This window comes from Rhinopithecus bieti, unplaced genomic scaffold, assembly GCF_001698545.2.
Source record: "Rhinopithecus bieti isolate Rb0 unplaced genomic scaffold, ASM169854v2 scaffold_42039, whole genome shotgun sequence".
Lineage (NCBI taxonomy): Eukaryota > Metazoa > Chordata > Mammalia > Primates > Cercopithecidae > Rhinopithecus > Rhinopithecus bieti.
The window spans coordinates 704,546-721,524 of record NW_016818642.1 but is presented as its reverse complement, the minus strand read 5'-3'; positions in this window follow the sequence as shown (position 1 = coordinate 721,524).

Sequence of the window (16,979 nt, the reverse complement as noted above, 5' to 3'; positions counted from 1 at the left end):
ATTTTTTTTTTTTTTTTTTTTTTTTTTTTTTTTGAGATGGAGTTTCACTTTTGTTGCTCAGGCTGGAGTGCAATGGTGCGATCTAATCTCACTGCAGCCTCCACCTCCCAGGTTCAAGTGATTCTCCTGTCTCAGCCTCCCAAGTAGCTTGGATTACAGGTGTGAGCCACCATGCCCGACTAATTTTTTTTGTATTTAGTAGAGATGGGGTTTCAGCATGTTAATTAGACTGGTTGTGAACTCCTGACCTCAGGTGATCCACCCGCCTCGGTCTCCCAAAGTGCTTGGATTACAGACGTGTGCCACTGCGCCTGGCCACTGAATTCTTTTTTCAGTTCTAGGAGCCTTCTAGAGGAGTCTTAAGAGTTTCCTAGGTAAGTGATCATATCATTAGCAAACAGTGAGAGTTTGACTTCCTCTTTACTGATTTGGATGCCCTTTATTTCTATTTCTTGTTTGCTCTGGCTAGGACTTCTAGTACTATGTTGAAGAGGAGTGGTGAGAATGGGCATCCTTGTCTTGTTTCAGTTCTCAGAGAAAATGCTTTCAACTTTTCCTCATTCGGTATCATGTTGCTGTGGACACCCACAAATCTTAAGTGAGGATGTAGCACTACCAAGCATACAACTTTGCTTTTCTGAATTAATTTTTTATTTTCCAAGATATTCATTTCATAATTTCTCCCCTTTCGTCAAATTTCCAAAGCTCCTTCTGCTTGTCACTTTCATCTAGTAACCCCAATTTTTAATTCATTGATAATATAAAATAAATAAAAGAATGATTTCATTTTCTCCTGGACAACAAATCCACTATTGTACCTGTATTTGTATTCATCTACTCTACCTTCACCACTGGTAAAGTGGATCATATGCCTTGTAAAGTAAGCCCCTCTTTATGTATACTGGGTTCCATTTTCCTTTGCCTACTTAAAGACTTCACTCCTTCAATCTGAAATGAACCAAACACAAATAAATGACAAATGTGTGTGGTGATGGAGATTCTCATTACCCTGATTTGATTATTATACATTGTGTGCATGTATCAAAATGTCACATGTACCCTATACATATGTAGAACTATTATGTGTTAATAAAAAAGAATACTAGGCATGAAAAAAGACTTTATTCCTTTACTTGTCAGATGCTGTCTTTCTCTTGCATCATTGATTCTTGCCTCTATACTTAATCAACTCCAAAGATACTTTAATAGTTCCCATCGTATAAAAAACAAAACAAAATCTACCTTTATCAAGAGCACTTCTCTACTACCACTCCATTTCTGTATAACATTTTATAGAAAATTTCCTTGTAATAATTGTTCATTCTCCTGTCTCTAGTTTTTTTCCCTTTACACCAGTACCTTCAAGCTTTCATTACCAGCTTCACCCCATTCACCTAAAGATCAACAATAATGTCCATGTTCTTAAATGTTATGGTCAACTCCAAAATCTCATTTTCTTTGGCCTTTAGTCTGCATTTGGCAGAAGCAATGACTCTTCTTCTTAAGGCATTTTCTGCATGTGGTGTCTAAGAAAACATACCCCCTTGGTTTTCTTGTTTTCTTACTGACTTTTCTCTTAGCCTCCTCTGTCGGCTCCCCCTCCAACTCCACTCCATATTTTATTCACCTTTGTATCACTATTTCGATGCTGGATTGTTCTGTTGTTAACTTAGTTAAGTTGGTAAGTACATTTCCCCGGTACCCTCTTCCCACTATGGCTTCAGGTTAAAGTTTTTCGAAAGAAGAACTTGTATGAGATTTGGGAGGTGGAACTAAAGCAAAATTATTTCTCTCTGAAGAACTTCAGGGCAAGATATGGTGATGAAAAGATAAAGAAGTGCCTGTCAGGTTATAGCTTGTTTTTGTTTTCTTCCACTCCAAGTCCATTTCTTTCTCCTGACTTCTGGTTTTTTAACCAGCAGTAGTCCCAGGAATACTGATAGATGAACAGAAGTGGTAGCTGCATAGATACAGCAGCTGCTATGCTCTTTGCAAGCAATTTGTCACTTAGGGTCCCCGCTTCAGTGATTGAATGAGCCTAGTTTCTGAGATTTCTTTGGGAGCTCTGACTTGTCCCCTTATGCCAGTGCTTAAAAAAGACTGGTTATTGATGTCTTCAAATTTTCCACTTCCTATCCCAGCCCTTCCTTGCTCTGGCTTCTCCCATAATCATGTAAATTATATTTCTTCTAATAAATCGCTTAATGTATATTATTTTAAAGGACAACAATATAATATTCAGACTCTGATCTGCCTAGATTTAAAAACACTGATTAATCTGTTGTCAGTGGTAAATGGGAGACTGGTAGTCTATGTCAAACAATAGTTATTTTCTCAGTTACAAAATGCATAGCTGAAATAGACAACTGGACAACTGATAGAATCCCCATATTGTTTCCCTGGCCTATGGAATGAGGCCGTTTGTGATAGGAAAGGCCAAATGGAAACCTGTAGAACTTCCTCATCCTCCCAAAAATTTGATATTAAGTAGTCAGAAAGTGATATGTAAATAGATCTCTCCAAAATCAACTGAAGAGATAAATGCTGTCATCTAGGACTTGAAAGATGCAGGGTTGTTGATTCTTACCACGTTCCTATACAGCTTGCCTCTTTTACTGTGTAGACAACAGGTGAATCTTTGTGATCTACTCAATCAGCTGGTGGGGGATGGTATTTGTAATCTATTCCAGATACTGTTTCTCTACTGGATCTAGTCAACACATCCCCTGGCACCTGGTATGCAGCTAGAGACCTGGCAAATGTTTTTATATCTGTTAGTAAAGACACCAAAACCAATTTGCTTTCAGTTGGCAGCTGGAAGTACATTGCTCTTCTTAGGAATTTATTAACTATTCACCCCTTTATTATAACTTTTTCCTTGGGAACCTCCCTGCTTGCCCATTCCAAAGGACTGAGGCTGGTTCATCATGTTAGTAACATAGCACTGCTTGGGTATGTTGAACAGGAAGTAGACACTTCTCAGGATGTATGTGTGCCTGAATTTAGAAAATGTTTCTCATAAAAAATGCAGTAGCATGCTGATACAGTGAAGCTTTTAGGCCTTCAGTGGCCTGGGGCATATTGAGATATTTGTAGTGAAAGGGGCTGTACTAGTCAGGGTTCTCTGGAGTGACAGAACCAATAGGATAGATGTATATATGAAGAAGAGTTTATTAAAGAGTATTGACTCAGTCGGGCATGGTGGCTCACGCCTGTAATCCCAGCATTTTGGGAGGCTGAAGCAGGCGGATCACCTGAGGTCAGGAGTTTGACACCAGCCCAGCCAACATGGTGAAACCCCATCTCTACTAAAAATACAAAATTAGCTGGATGTGGTGGTGAGTGCCTGTAATCCCAGCTACTTGGGAGGCTGAGGCAGGAGAATTGCTTGAACCTAGGAGGCGGAGGTTGCAGTGAGCTGAGATCATGCCATTGCACTCCAGCCTGGCCAACAAGAGTGAAACTACATCTTAAAACAACAACAACAACAACAACAACAAACAAAAAAAGAGTATTGACTCACTCAATCACATGGTGAAGTCCCATAATAGTCCATCTGCAAGCTGAGGAGCAAGGAAGCCAGTCTGAGTCCCAAAACCTCAAAAGTAGGGAAGCTGACAGTGCAGCCTTCAGTCTGTAGCCAAAGGCCCAAGAGCCCCTGGCAAACCACAGGTGTAATTCCAAGAGTTCAAAAGCTGAAGAACTTGGAGTCTGATGTTGGGGAGCAGGAAGCATCCAGCATAGGAGATAGATGAAGGTCAGCCAGTCTCCTCATTCCACTTTCTTCTGCCTGCTTTATTCTAGCCATACTGGCAGCTGATATAGATTGTGCCCACCCAGATTGAGGGTGGGTCTGTATCTCCCAGTACACTGGCTCAAATGTTAGTCTCCTTTGGTAACACCCTCACAGACACACCCAGGAACAATACTTTGCACCCTTCAGTCCAATCAAGTTGACACTCAATATCAACCATCACAGGGGCTGTGGACACTTGGCATAGTACCAGAGTTTGCAGTTATAACACAGAGTTTAATGGGTGGCAGTGGGGGACAGGAGTTTACAGAGAAGTAGTAGAGTTTACATAATCTCCCAAATTGTCATTGTTCTATCACAGAATGGACATTGATTATCTATAAGTATCATGACCAAAAGTCCTACAGAGGCTTGCTTCATTCACAAAGCTGGATGTATAAAAAAAGCACTCCTATTCGCTTACCCAGTTATAAAGTTAGTGTAAAAGAAGGATGAAGTGCTTGGTTTCTTGTAGTTAAAAAAAAAAAAAGTAAAACAGATCTCTGGGTCCAAGAACATGCTAGGCAAGATGCATATTGGAGACCAAGGTCTGCATACCAAAGACTCAGGGAACAAATTTGCCTATTAGTAATGCTGAAATCAGCCAAAGGCCTCTTGCATGCTGGCTCCGCGCAGCTAAGGTAGTGGTCTACTAAGTTTTCAAAGGGGGACGGGGATGAGCCCCCAAGGCTATTCAGATTTGTCTCTCATCAATATTTCTTCCAAGGAAAAGGAAAAGTTCCAGAATCTGTTCCTCCCCCTGTTCTAAAGCAGTATACTTGGTTGTTTATGTTGCCTAGGTAAAATGGCCAGATTTATAGATCGGCATGATACATGGGTAGTGGCTAATGGTTTGAATGGAGTCAGAAACTTGGAAGGAAGACGGTGCAAAAATCTGATAAGGAGTCAGGAAGTGGTATATGAATAGACCTCTCCAAAATATGCACAAAATACAAATATATTTCTGTCCTATATGACTGTTTACCAAAGAGCACCCTCAGTTCTCTTTGAGGTGGATTTTAATAATTAGGTAGACAAGGTAACCCAGGCTGTGGGTGTTACTCAGCCTCTTTCCCCAGCCATCCCTGTACTTGTCTTATTATCAAGGTGGCTGTGGTGGGAGGAATGGAGGTTGTACATGGGTCAGCAACATGAACCTCCACTTTGCTTACTTCTTGTAGGCAAAGACCAATTAGGCATCAGCCACTATCGAGTGTCCAGTCTGCCAGCAGCAGAGACCATTAAACCATCAATATGTCACCACTACCAAGCAATGGGAGGAGGTTAATTAAATTGTACTACTTTTGTCATGGAAGAAATAGCCCTTTGTTCTCAGTGGAAAAGACACATATTTTGGGTATGAATTTATCTTTGAAGATTCTGTCAAAACTATTCATAGATTTCTAAAATGTCCTATTTAGTGTTTCAGTTTTACATTCAGTATTAGTGTTGTCCATGAAAGTTATTCAACATGGAATTTACTAGTCATATTATGATGCTCACCCTGAATAACTTGACTTGTTAGGATAGTAGAATATTTTTCTGAAGACTATATTATGGTACCAAATGTATGGGACTATTTTGCAGGGCTGGAGGATAACACTTCACGATGCAGTATATGCTTTGAGTCAGTGACCAATACACGGTCCTATTTCTCTCATAGGCAAGCTTTATAGGTCCAGGAACCAGGGTAGAAATGGAAATAGTTGCTCTCTGTTACACCTGTAAACCAAATATAAATTCTAAGGCCCCTCAAGCATCTGAATGTCCTGTCGGTCAAGGACACTCCAGAGTTAACATGAAAAACTAGTTTAGGCCATGATGGAAGAGGGGATCAAACATGCCTCATTGTACCCCCCTCCCTTTCAGAATTCAAGAAAAGTTGGCCAGTGTTTAACATCAACACAGACTTAAGTCTATTAAGAACTTCATCTGTGTGATAAAACCGTGGTCTTTACAACCCCTTATTGTAACCCAGAAATTCCTTTCTATAGATAATAACTCAGCCGATTGCCAGTCAGAAAATTTTTAAATTTACCTATGCCCAGGAAGCCCCCTGCTTCAAGTTGTCCCACCCTTCCAAATGGAACCAATGTAAATCTTATATGTATTGATTGATGTATTATGTCTCCCTAAAATGTATAAAAACAAGCTGGAGCCAGACCACCTTGGGCACATGCCGTCAGAAGCCCCTGAATCTGGCCGGGCGCGGTGGCTCAAGCCTGTAATCCCAGCACTTTGGGAGGCCGAGACGGGCGGATCACGAGGTCAGGAGATGGAGACCATCCTGGCTAACATGGTGAAACCCCGTCTCTACTAAAAAAATACAAAAAAACTAGCCGGGCGAGGTGGCGGGCGCCTGTAGTCCCAGCTACTAGGGAGGCTGAGGCAGGAGAATGGCGTGAACCTGTGAGGCGGAGCTTGCAGTGAGCTGAGATCCGGCCACTGCACTCCAGCCTGGGCGACAGAGCGAGACTCCGTCTCAAAAAATAANAAAAAAAAAAAAAAAAAAAAAAAAAAAAAAAAAAAAAAAAAAGAGCCCCCTGAATCTGTGTCACAAATACATCCTTAATGTTGACAAAATAAACTTGCTAAATTGATGGAGACCTGTCTCAGATACTTTTGGGTTCACACCCTTAATAATCCTCTGGCAAAGTTTGTCCCCACCACTTTTAACTTACATTTCTTACATAACAAAATAAGACATATCATGGGACACAACAGTGATTCACTAAACTGGAAGTTGACACTATTAACTGGCCATTATGGGCTCTTCCTGCCAATGAACCAACAGACAAAGAAAAGTATCAATTTTATAGAAGAGGATTAATCCTGTCAAGGGAAAATTGGATTGTTCCTACACAAGGGCAGGAAGGAGTATGTCTGGAAAACAGGAGGTTTTTTGAGTGTCTCTTAGTATTTTCCCATGTCTTGTGTTAAAGGTAATGTGAAATTGTAATGATTTAAACAGGCAGGATCACTAATGTCACAGGCCTAAAAAGGAATAAATATTTGGGTCATACTGCCTTTGCTACAGTAGGTAGCTAGTCAGGCACAAGCAGGGCAGGAGAGGGTTCCCTCAGCCTTACCAGGAATGTCAGTTGATGGTCAGGCAGTTGTCACACTGCCTCTCTAAAATAATATTTGGTTGCAGCCAGGGCCAGGAAAAGACAGTTTGCCAATGGATAAAAATACCTGTAGCTGGTGATCAGCAGCTTCCCAGTAAGATCTCAGGAATTGAGTGAGTGGCCTTAAGCATGAAAATTAAGAGGCAAAGTGGTGGAGTTTAACTGGTATATGACCTTCCCAGGGCATTCCACTGGAAAAGGGAAAAATGCCCAAGATGAGCATGTATACAACATCAGTAAACACACTGTGCATGCTCACCTCCCAAGTGCTAGCAGGCCAACCTCAGGGAAGAATCAAGGGAAAGGGGACTCAGGATGCTGGACATAGATCAGCATATAAAACCTGAAGTCCAAGATTAAGTGGGGCACTTGACCTTCAAGATGCCCACTTGGGCCTCTTCCAAGTGTACTTTATTTTCTTTTCATTCCTACTCCAAAGATTTTTAATAAACTCCTACACCTGCTCTAAAACTTGCCTTGGTCTCTTCTGCCTTATGCCTCTCAGTCAAATTCTTTCTTCAGAGGAGGCAAGAATGGAGCTTGCTGCAGACCTGTGTGGATTTAACACAGGTATGACGGTGAAAAGAGTCAAACTCTGTAAAATATTTGAAGAAATTTATTCTGAGCCAAATGTGAGTGACCATGGCCCGTGACACAGCCATCAGAAGGTCCTGAGAATATGTGCCCAAGGTGGTCAGGGCACAGCTTGGATTTTATATTTTAGGGAGGCATGAGACATTAATCAAATACATTTAAGAAATACATTGGTTTGGTCCAGAAAGGTGGGACAACTCAAAGCGGAGGTTTCCAGGCTGTGGGTAAATGTAAACATTTTCTGATTGACAACTGGCTGAGTTTATCTAAAGACGTGGCATGATAGAAAGGAAATGTTCAGCTTAAGATAAAAGATTGTGGAGACCAAGGTTCTTCTGAAATTTTATAGTGGCTGCCCTTAGAGACAATAGATGACAAATGCTAGACTCTTAATCTCTTTAGGATTAGAAGGGCCTGGAAGAAAAAGATCTAGCTATGTTAACAGTGATTCTTTACAGATGCAGATTTTCCCTCATAGAGGACAGCTTTGCAGGGCCATTTCAAGATATGGCAAAGAAACATATTTTGGTGTAAATTTTTTTTTTTTTGACATGGAATCTTGCTGTCATCACCCAGGCTGGAGTGCATTGGCACTCGGCTCACTGCAACCTCCACTCCTGGGTTCAAGTGATTCTCTCACCTCAGCTTCCCGAGTAGCTGGGATTACAGGCACCTGCCACGATGACCAGCTAATTTTTGTATTTTAGGTAGAGATGGGGTTTCGCCATGTTGGCCAGGCTGGTCTCAAACTGATGACCTTGTGATCTGCCCGCCTCAACCTCCCAAAGTGCTGGGATTACAGGCATGAGCTGCTGTGCCTGCCCAGGATAAAATATTTTGACTTTCTTCTTTATCAAGTAATGTTATGCCAGAGTCAGATTGGAAAGTAAGTCATGATACATATGGTTAAATAAAACCCATCTGATGAGAATTTATGGTTTGTAGGGCATGACTGTCCAGACCTTTCAGATAGGAATTTGGGCAAGATAAAAATATCCGAGCTTAGTTCTCAGGTAACACCATCAAATAAGTGTGATGTTTTGTGTTTTGACTTGACTGGGCCATGCAGTGAACAGATGTTTGGCCAGACATTATTCTGGGTGTGTTCATGAGGGTGTTTTTGGATGAGATTACCATTTGACTTGGTAGGCTGAGTGAAGTAGATAGCCTTTTCTAATGTCAGTGGGCATCATTCAATCAACTAAAGACCAGAATAGAACAAAAAGCCTATTTAAGAGGAAACTCCTGCCTGACTTCTTGAGCTGGACATTGGTCTTTTCCAGCCTTTTGACTTGGACTGAAACATTGGTTCTTCTTGGGTCTTGAGCATGTTATTGTTCAGCCTAGAACTTACAACATTTGCTCTCCTGGGTCTCCAGTGTGCCAACCGCAGATTGTAAGATTTGTCAGCCTTCATAATCATATGAACCAATTCTGTATAATAAGTCTCTGCCACACTCTTTCTCTCCCCCTACACAAAGACACAATGTGTATACACATATGTGTGTATGTGTATGTGTGTGTGTATATATATATATATAGTATCTGTCTGTGTATCTATCTATCTATCTAATCTATCTATCTATCTGTCAGTTCTACTTTTTTGAAGAATACTCACAGAGCAAGAAACCATGACCAGTTAAGGTTCTTGCTGAAGGCGAATATAATGACTAATTAAACATTATTCTTTTACTTCAGACAGCCTAGGAGAGGAAAAGGCTAACTCCTCATGGCTTTCCTTTGTTCCTCATTGCCCACCAATAACATTCAAAACTGCCTTCTTAGTTAAATAAATTTATTTGTAAGGGACAGAATCCCACATGGAAAGGCCTAGGTGAAAAGGGATTTATTCCAGCGGTTTCCAATGGAAAGCAATTATAAAAGGTATGGCTAGTCCTTGGGGGAACAGCAAAGCCACTTTGAATCATCTGTGCTTGGTTTGGGGTTACATGGTTTCTTATCCTTTTTCATCTTCACACATCTGCTTTATCCTCTCTGCAACGAAGATTTTCTCCTTTTCTCAGGCTTTTCCAAGATACTATCAGGGGACTCAAAGGATTTCTTAGGATAAATGAACTTTTTGCTCATGCCTATGTGTCCCAAGTCCCAATTCTCAGAAAAGAGAATATTATTGGTTAGATCCATTGGCTGTGGTGTGATTTGGGGTCACTTGATTCCCACAACTTCCCAGTTTGGTGGTGTGAGTAGATCAGGGAATATGAGTAGAAGTGAAATAGTGTTCATCTCTAACATCATATTACTCTGTTATGTTTTTTAAATCAATGATTGAATAGCTGGCCTGCTTCTCTATGGCCCAATGTTCAAGCTCTTCCTCCTTAGAGCACCTTCCAATATGGCTGTGTATCCAGCCTCATTTTTCCTTTATATCCTTAGTGACCCCCCTCTTTTGGTGATGGGGCTCCTTTACTTGTCTACTTGGGGGTTCATATTTAACAGAGCAGTTCCCTCATGTGTGCTGTATTAAACATAGTCCTTGGCACAAGTGAGATGAGCCCAGTGCATGCAACAGAATAATGGTTGCAATGATGAAATGGTGATGGTGGCACAGGTAGTGACAGACCAAGACCAGTACTCAGAAGGTTAGCCATGGAGCTATACCCCAACCCCATCAAAGGAAGTTTTAGGGTACTGACGGGTGAGCACTTCAGAAAGAATGGCCCATTGATAGCAAAATTGAATGATCCTGATGCTATATTTATTATTTTATAATTTTTATCCACAGATTCCAAGTGATTGTTTTCCTCTCCTAGGCTGCTCTTCCATATGTGTGTGTATGAATATTCTCAATGTTAACAGCTGCTGAGTGTGTGTAGGCGGCATGCAGAGAAGGAGTCAGATGAGGCCAGCTTAGCTGGCAGTGCATCACCAGGGGGATTCTGATGAAGCCAGAGCCCTATTGTATGTCATATTGGAATCAAACTTCTTATTGCTGAAAATCACAGTGTCTCTGATCTCAGCATTATCAGATAAGCTGCCAGAGAGTAACATCTTAGATATTCATTTAATAGGAGGCAAGGGCATTGATAGAGCTGTCTTGCTTTGAAAATTTCTGTAAGAAGGCAGAGCTGAACACAAGAATGACAAAACTATGGTAGGAACACCAGAGAGATAGAAGCTAAAACTATGGCAGAAACAAAGGATGTGAGGCTCTTTGAAGTGTATTCCCTTTTAAGAGCATTAAACAAACACCTGGCAGGACTGCAGACCCCTAATTATTTTCTGGCTCTGTGCTCACAAACAAGTACCATGTGAAAAGCAAAGCATCTTCAGCATGAGAAAAAGAGAAAAGAATGATTACAAGAAAGCACAGAAATATTCTAGAAATTATTCTGACTGCCACTTGCCCCAAGCACCAGGCACTGTGCTGGTTCTTGGGATACAAAGACGAATGGTGTGCAGGCCTGCCCTCCAGTAGCTATGACAATACTAATCATGACAGCATTCCATCCTTAGTCTCAACAGTTATGGTTTCCCTCTTCACTCTCACTACCATCATCCCTGGCCTGGTTCCATCATCTCATACCTGAGTCACTGAAAAATCTTCGGGGATCACCTTTCCATCCTTTACATTGAACACTGCTCTAATATCTCTTCCCATGTCTATCACATTATTCCCCTTCTCAAGAACCACCAGAGATCTTCCTACTGCGTATTGGATAAAATCTGAATACTTCAGCCTTATATTCAAGACCCTGCTTAATAGAGCATTTTCCAACACATCCACATAAACAGCCTCACCTTATTTCCTTACCATCCTCCTGCTTCATTGAGGGGACTCTTTTATTGTCCTACCTCAATAGTGCTGTTACCATTAAAAGTAAGACATTGACACCCACATCTTCAAACACTGAAGAATTTTTCTCTGACCTTTCTTTGACTGGATTCCTTTTACTGTCCTATTCTCCTTGGCATGTGAAATACATGTTTGTAGTAATAAAGACACCTGAATGGCAGGATATTCACTTACTGAAATGAATGTGGCCAATTTTAATATGACCTAAATGTGTTGATACGTTGTACAGGCAAATACTGTCTTAAAAATGTATTGCTTCTATTTATATGTGCCCTTTCTAACTTCTGTGCTTTTATGTATAATATTAGAACATTTGCTTAAAATATTCCTGACATCTTTTGGCCTATTCATCCCAATTCTACCAATTGACAGTTATATTCAATCAGTTGGCTAATATGTATTTGTAACCTGTGCCCACTTCGGTCACATTTGCCTAGAATTTGAAATTAGATCAAACTGACAGTGAACATGTGTGTTTTCATGGTGTCTTGTATCACCAGTTACTGCAGGACTTTCAGGTCCGTGGACAACCCCCTTTTTTTCTTTCAAAGGGGTCTTGTCTTTGTTTGGACTGCTATAACAGAACACTATCAACTAGATAGCTTATAAATAACAAAAATTAGGTTAGTGAAAATGTAATTGCAGTTTTGACATTACTTTTAATGGCAAAAACCACAGTAACTTTTGCACCAGCCTAACATTTCTGAACTGTGGTTTTAGAGCCTGGGAAGTCCAAGATCAAGGAGCAAGAAGATTCTGTGTCTAGTAAGAACCTGATTATGGCTTATGGAGCTTATGGCTTCTCACTGCGTTCTCACATGGTGGAAGAGGCTAACTAGCCCTCTAGAGTATCTTTTATAAGGGCTCTAAAATCCCATTTATGAGGGCTCTATACTCATGACCTAATCAGCTTCCAAAGGTTCTCACTTCCTATTACCATCGTATTTATGATTAGGTTTCAACATAAGATTTTAAGGGGGACACAAACATTTAGGCAACAGAAGTTCTCACTAATGTTCTCAAAAACAAGTTTTGACAGTTATAATTCCCCTTTCCTGGTTCTGGACACACTTTGCTAGATGCTGCCATTTCCTCCAGGCACTGCCCGCCTCCCCTGAAAACTTCTGCTCCAAACAGGTATTGCTGCCTAAAGTTGGAATATTGCTGCTTCCTTCAGGTTCTCCTGCTGACTCTGATCAACATTGCCTCCATTTTCTGGGTTCTACCCCCCTTGCCATTGTCGTTGCTCTGGAGATCTGGATGTGCCAGAGCCACAAGTTGTCTTTTGGCACAGATTAGAAAATGCCTCAGTCACTTACCATGTTGTTATCTTCTCTTAGGATAATGCCAAAGCATTATCCTAAGTCTTTTATTCCAAAGTCTTTCTGGTTGAACTAATTGCACAAACTACCAGCAAAGTCAACCATACCTTAGGAGTCTGGATACAGGGTAAATCTGGGTAAATAATCACACCATAACATGAGACAAGTCCTGCCTGTCTTCTAGGGAAGTTCTCAAATTCCTCACGAGAATGGTATCTCAGTGGCCTGTTCCACCAGTTCACCCCCGTTAACCAGAGAGATCACAATGCTATTTGGAGAACATGATATGCTAAAACATGAACCAAGTCATACATTTATTTAGTGGCTTCGATCACTGTGACTTTAGTCACAGCACTTAATCTACCTGGGTGTAAATTTGATCACTAAGATGACATCTAAAGTCTTTTTGAGTGCTAAAGTTCTATGCTTTAAACATTTGGCTGTTTTTCACTTGTGGATGTGACAGACTAAAACCCTATGAAATGATTGCTTCATGCAGAAAACACTGATACAACTTGGTCATAAAATAAAAAGTGCCTACATGAAGGCACTATATGAAGAATGAAAAGCAGACAGACTTTCATAGGGAGTATACACTGTCTTGGAGAAAGAGAGATGAAGTCTTATAAAATTATCCCATCTCCATTGCTTTTAGACTACAGCTAAGTGTAACATTTGTGATGCACAAAACTAGTAGGATACAAGTGGGAAAATCTGCCATCTTTCAGGTATGAAATACAAGAAAAGCAAAGCTGTGGAGATGAATGCTGAGGAGAGTGGGAGCGGGAAAGAGGCAGTGAAGTCATTATTACATTCTATTTACTCATGTCTTTGACCCTTAAACTACACATGCGTGGAACAGACTAAGACGTTTAGCCAAAAACAAAAAAACCTGAACTGAGACCAAGGCTGAAACACTGAAGGTACTGAAGAGAGAACAGAAGCAGACAGGCCCTGGTGGAAAGTGTAAACTGATGTGGAGGAGAGAAGATAGAAACAGTACAAGTAGGTTCCCATCTCTGCAGCCCTTAGACCATGTCTAAATCCATTTCATGGTGGTGAACCCAACCGAGGCAAAAACATACATATGGTTGGATGCGGTGGCTCACGCCTGTAATCCCAGCCCTTTGGGAGGCTGAGGTGGGTAGATCACCTGAGGTAGGGAGTTCAAGACCAGACTGGCCAACATGTTGAAACCCCATCTCTACTCAAAATACAAATATTGGGTGTGGTGGCACACGCCTGTAATTCCAGCTATTCAGGTGGCTGAGGCATGAGAATCACTTGAACCCAGGAGGCGCAGGTTGCAGTAAGCCGGGATTGTGGCACTGCACTCCAGCCTGGGCAACAGAGTGAGACCCTGTCTCAAAAAGAGAGAAAAAACAAACAAACAAACATAGAATAACTTGCAACTCTGTGACCTGGGAATGCTAAAAAAAGAAGCCAGGAAACCATGAATGATGAAGCAATTTGGGGTATACCACAAAGCAGAGAGCCAGAGAAGGGATCCCCAAGCTCTTGTTTACTCACATCTTTACTTAAGACTTCAATTACTTATGTGTGAAACGGATTCAGAGCAGCCCATCTGAAGACACCAAGCTAGCTGCAGGAGTGTTTTTTTTTTTTTTTTTTTTTTTTTACCCCAGTGGTACCTGAAATGCCAGTGAGACAGAACCGTTCACTCCCCTGGAAAGAGGGGTGAGCCAGGGAACCAAGTGGTTTTGCTCAGCGGATTCCACACCTATGGAACCCAGCAAGCTAACATCCACTGACTTGAAATTCTCACTGCCAGCACAGCAGTCTGAAGTCACCCTGGGATGCTCAAGCTTGGTCGGGGGAGGGGCTTCTGCCATTACTGAGGCTTGAGTAGGTGGTTTTTCCCTCACAGTGTAAAAAAAAAAAGCCACCAGGAAGTTCAAACTGGGAGGAGCCCACTGCAGCTTGGAAAGCTGCTGTAGGCAGACTGCATCTCTAAATTCCTCCTCTCTGGGCAGGGTATCTCTGAAAGAAAAGCAGCAGCCCCAGTCAGGAGCTTATAGATAAAACTCCTATCTCCTTGGGACAGAGCACCTGGGGGAAGGAGCAGCTGTGGGCAGCTTCAGCAGACTAAACGTTCCTGCCTGCTGGCTCTGAAGAGAGCAACAGAACTCCCAGCACAGTGCTTGAGCTCTGCTAAGGAACAGACTGTCTCTTCAAGTGGGTCCCTGGCCCACGTGCCTCCTGACTGGGAGACACCTCATATAGGAGAGCTCCAGCTGGCATCTGGCGGGTGCCCCTCTGGGATGTAGCTTACAGAGGAAGGAACAGGCAGCAATCTTTGCCATTCTTCAGCCTCTGCTGGTGATACCCAGACAAACAGAATCTGGAGTGGACCTCCAGCCAACTCCAGCAGACCTGCAGCAGAGGGGCCTGTTAGAAGGAAAACTAACAAACAGAAAGGAATAGCATCAACATCAACATAAAGGACATTCACACAGAAACCCCATCTGAAGGTCACCAACATCAAAGATCAAAGGTAGATAAATCCACAAAGATGAGGAAAACCATCGCAAAAGGCTGAAAATTCCAAAACCAGAGCTCCTCTTTTCCTCCAAAGGATCACAACCCCTTGTCAGCAAGGGAAATAGACGGTGAAGGAGTTTGACAAATTGACAGAAGCAGGCTTCAGAAGGTGGGTAATAACAGTCTCCTCCAAGCTAAAGGAACATGTTCTAACCCAATATGAGGAAACTAAGAACCTTGAAAAATGGTTAGAGGAATTGCTAACTGGAATAACTAGTCTAGAGAAGAATATAAATGACCTAAGGGAGCTGAAAAACACAGCACAAGAACTTCATGAAGCATACACAAGTATCAATAGCCAAATCGATCAAGTGGAAGAAAGGATATCAGAGATTGAAGATCAACTTAATGAAATAAAGCATGAAGACAAGATTAGAGAAAAAAGAATGAAAAGGAAAAAAGAAAGCCTCCAAGAAATATGGGACTATGTGAATAGGCCAAACCTAAGTTTGATTGGTGTACCTGAAAGTGATGGGAAGAATGGACCAAGTTGGAAAATACTCTTTAGGATATTACCCAGGGGAACTTCCCCAACCTAGCAAGACAGGCCAACACTCAAATTCACGAAATACAGTGAATAACTCTAAGATACTCCTCAAGGAGAGCAACCCGGCGACACATAATTGTCAGATTCACCAAAGTTGAAATGAAGGAAAAAATGTTAAGGGCAGCCAGAGAGAAAGGGTAGGTTACCTAGAAAGGAAAGCCCATAAGACTAACAGCAGATCTGTCTGCAGAAACACTAGAAGCCAGAGGAGAGTGAGGGCCAATATTCAACCATCTTAAAGAGAAGAATTTTTCAATCCAGAATTTCATATCCAGCCAAACTAAGCTTCATAAGTGGAGGAGAAATAAAATCCTTTATAGACAAGCAAGAACTGAGAGATTTTGTGACCACCAGGCCTGCCTTACAAGAGCTCCTGAAGGAAGCAGTAAATATGGAAAGGAAAAACTGGTACCAGCCACTGCAAAAACATACCAAATTGTAAAGGCTATTGATACTATGAAGAAACTGCATCAACTAACAGGCAAAATAACCAGCTAGCCTTATAATGGCAGGATCAAATTCACACATAAAAATATTAACCTCAAATGGAAATGGGCTAAATGCCCCAATTAAAAGGCACACACTGGCAAATTGGATAGAGTCAAGACTCATTGGTGTGCTGTATTCAGGAGACCCATCTCAGGTACAAAGACACACATAGGCTCAAAATAAAGGAATGGAGGAAGATTCACCAAGCAAATGGAAAGCAAACAAAACAAAACAAAACAAAAACCCCCAAAACTGGCAGGGCTTGCAATCCTAGTCTCTGATAAAACAGACTTTAATCCAACAAAGATCAAAAAAGACATAGAAGGGCATTACATAATGATGAAGGGATTAATGCAACAAGAAGAGCTAATTATCCTAAATATAGATGCACACAATACGGGAGCACCCAGATTCATAAAGCAAGTTCTTAGAGACCTACAAAGAGACTTAGACTCCCACATAATAATAGCAAGAGACTTTAACACCCCATTGTCAATATTAGATCAACGAGACAAAAAATTAACAAAGATGTTCAGCACTTGAACTCAGCTCTGGATCAAGTAGACTGAATAGACATCTACAGAACTCTCCACCCCAAATCAACAGTTTATATTCTTCTTAGCACCACATCGCACTTATTCTAAAATTGGCCACATAATTGGAAGTAAAACACTCTTCAGCAAATACCAAAAAAAAAAAAAAAAAAAAAAAAAAAAAAAAAAAAAAAAAA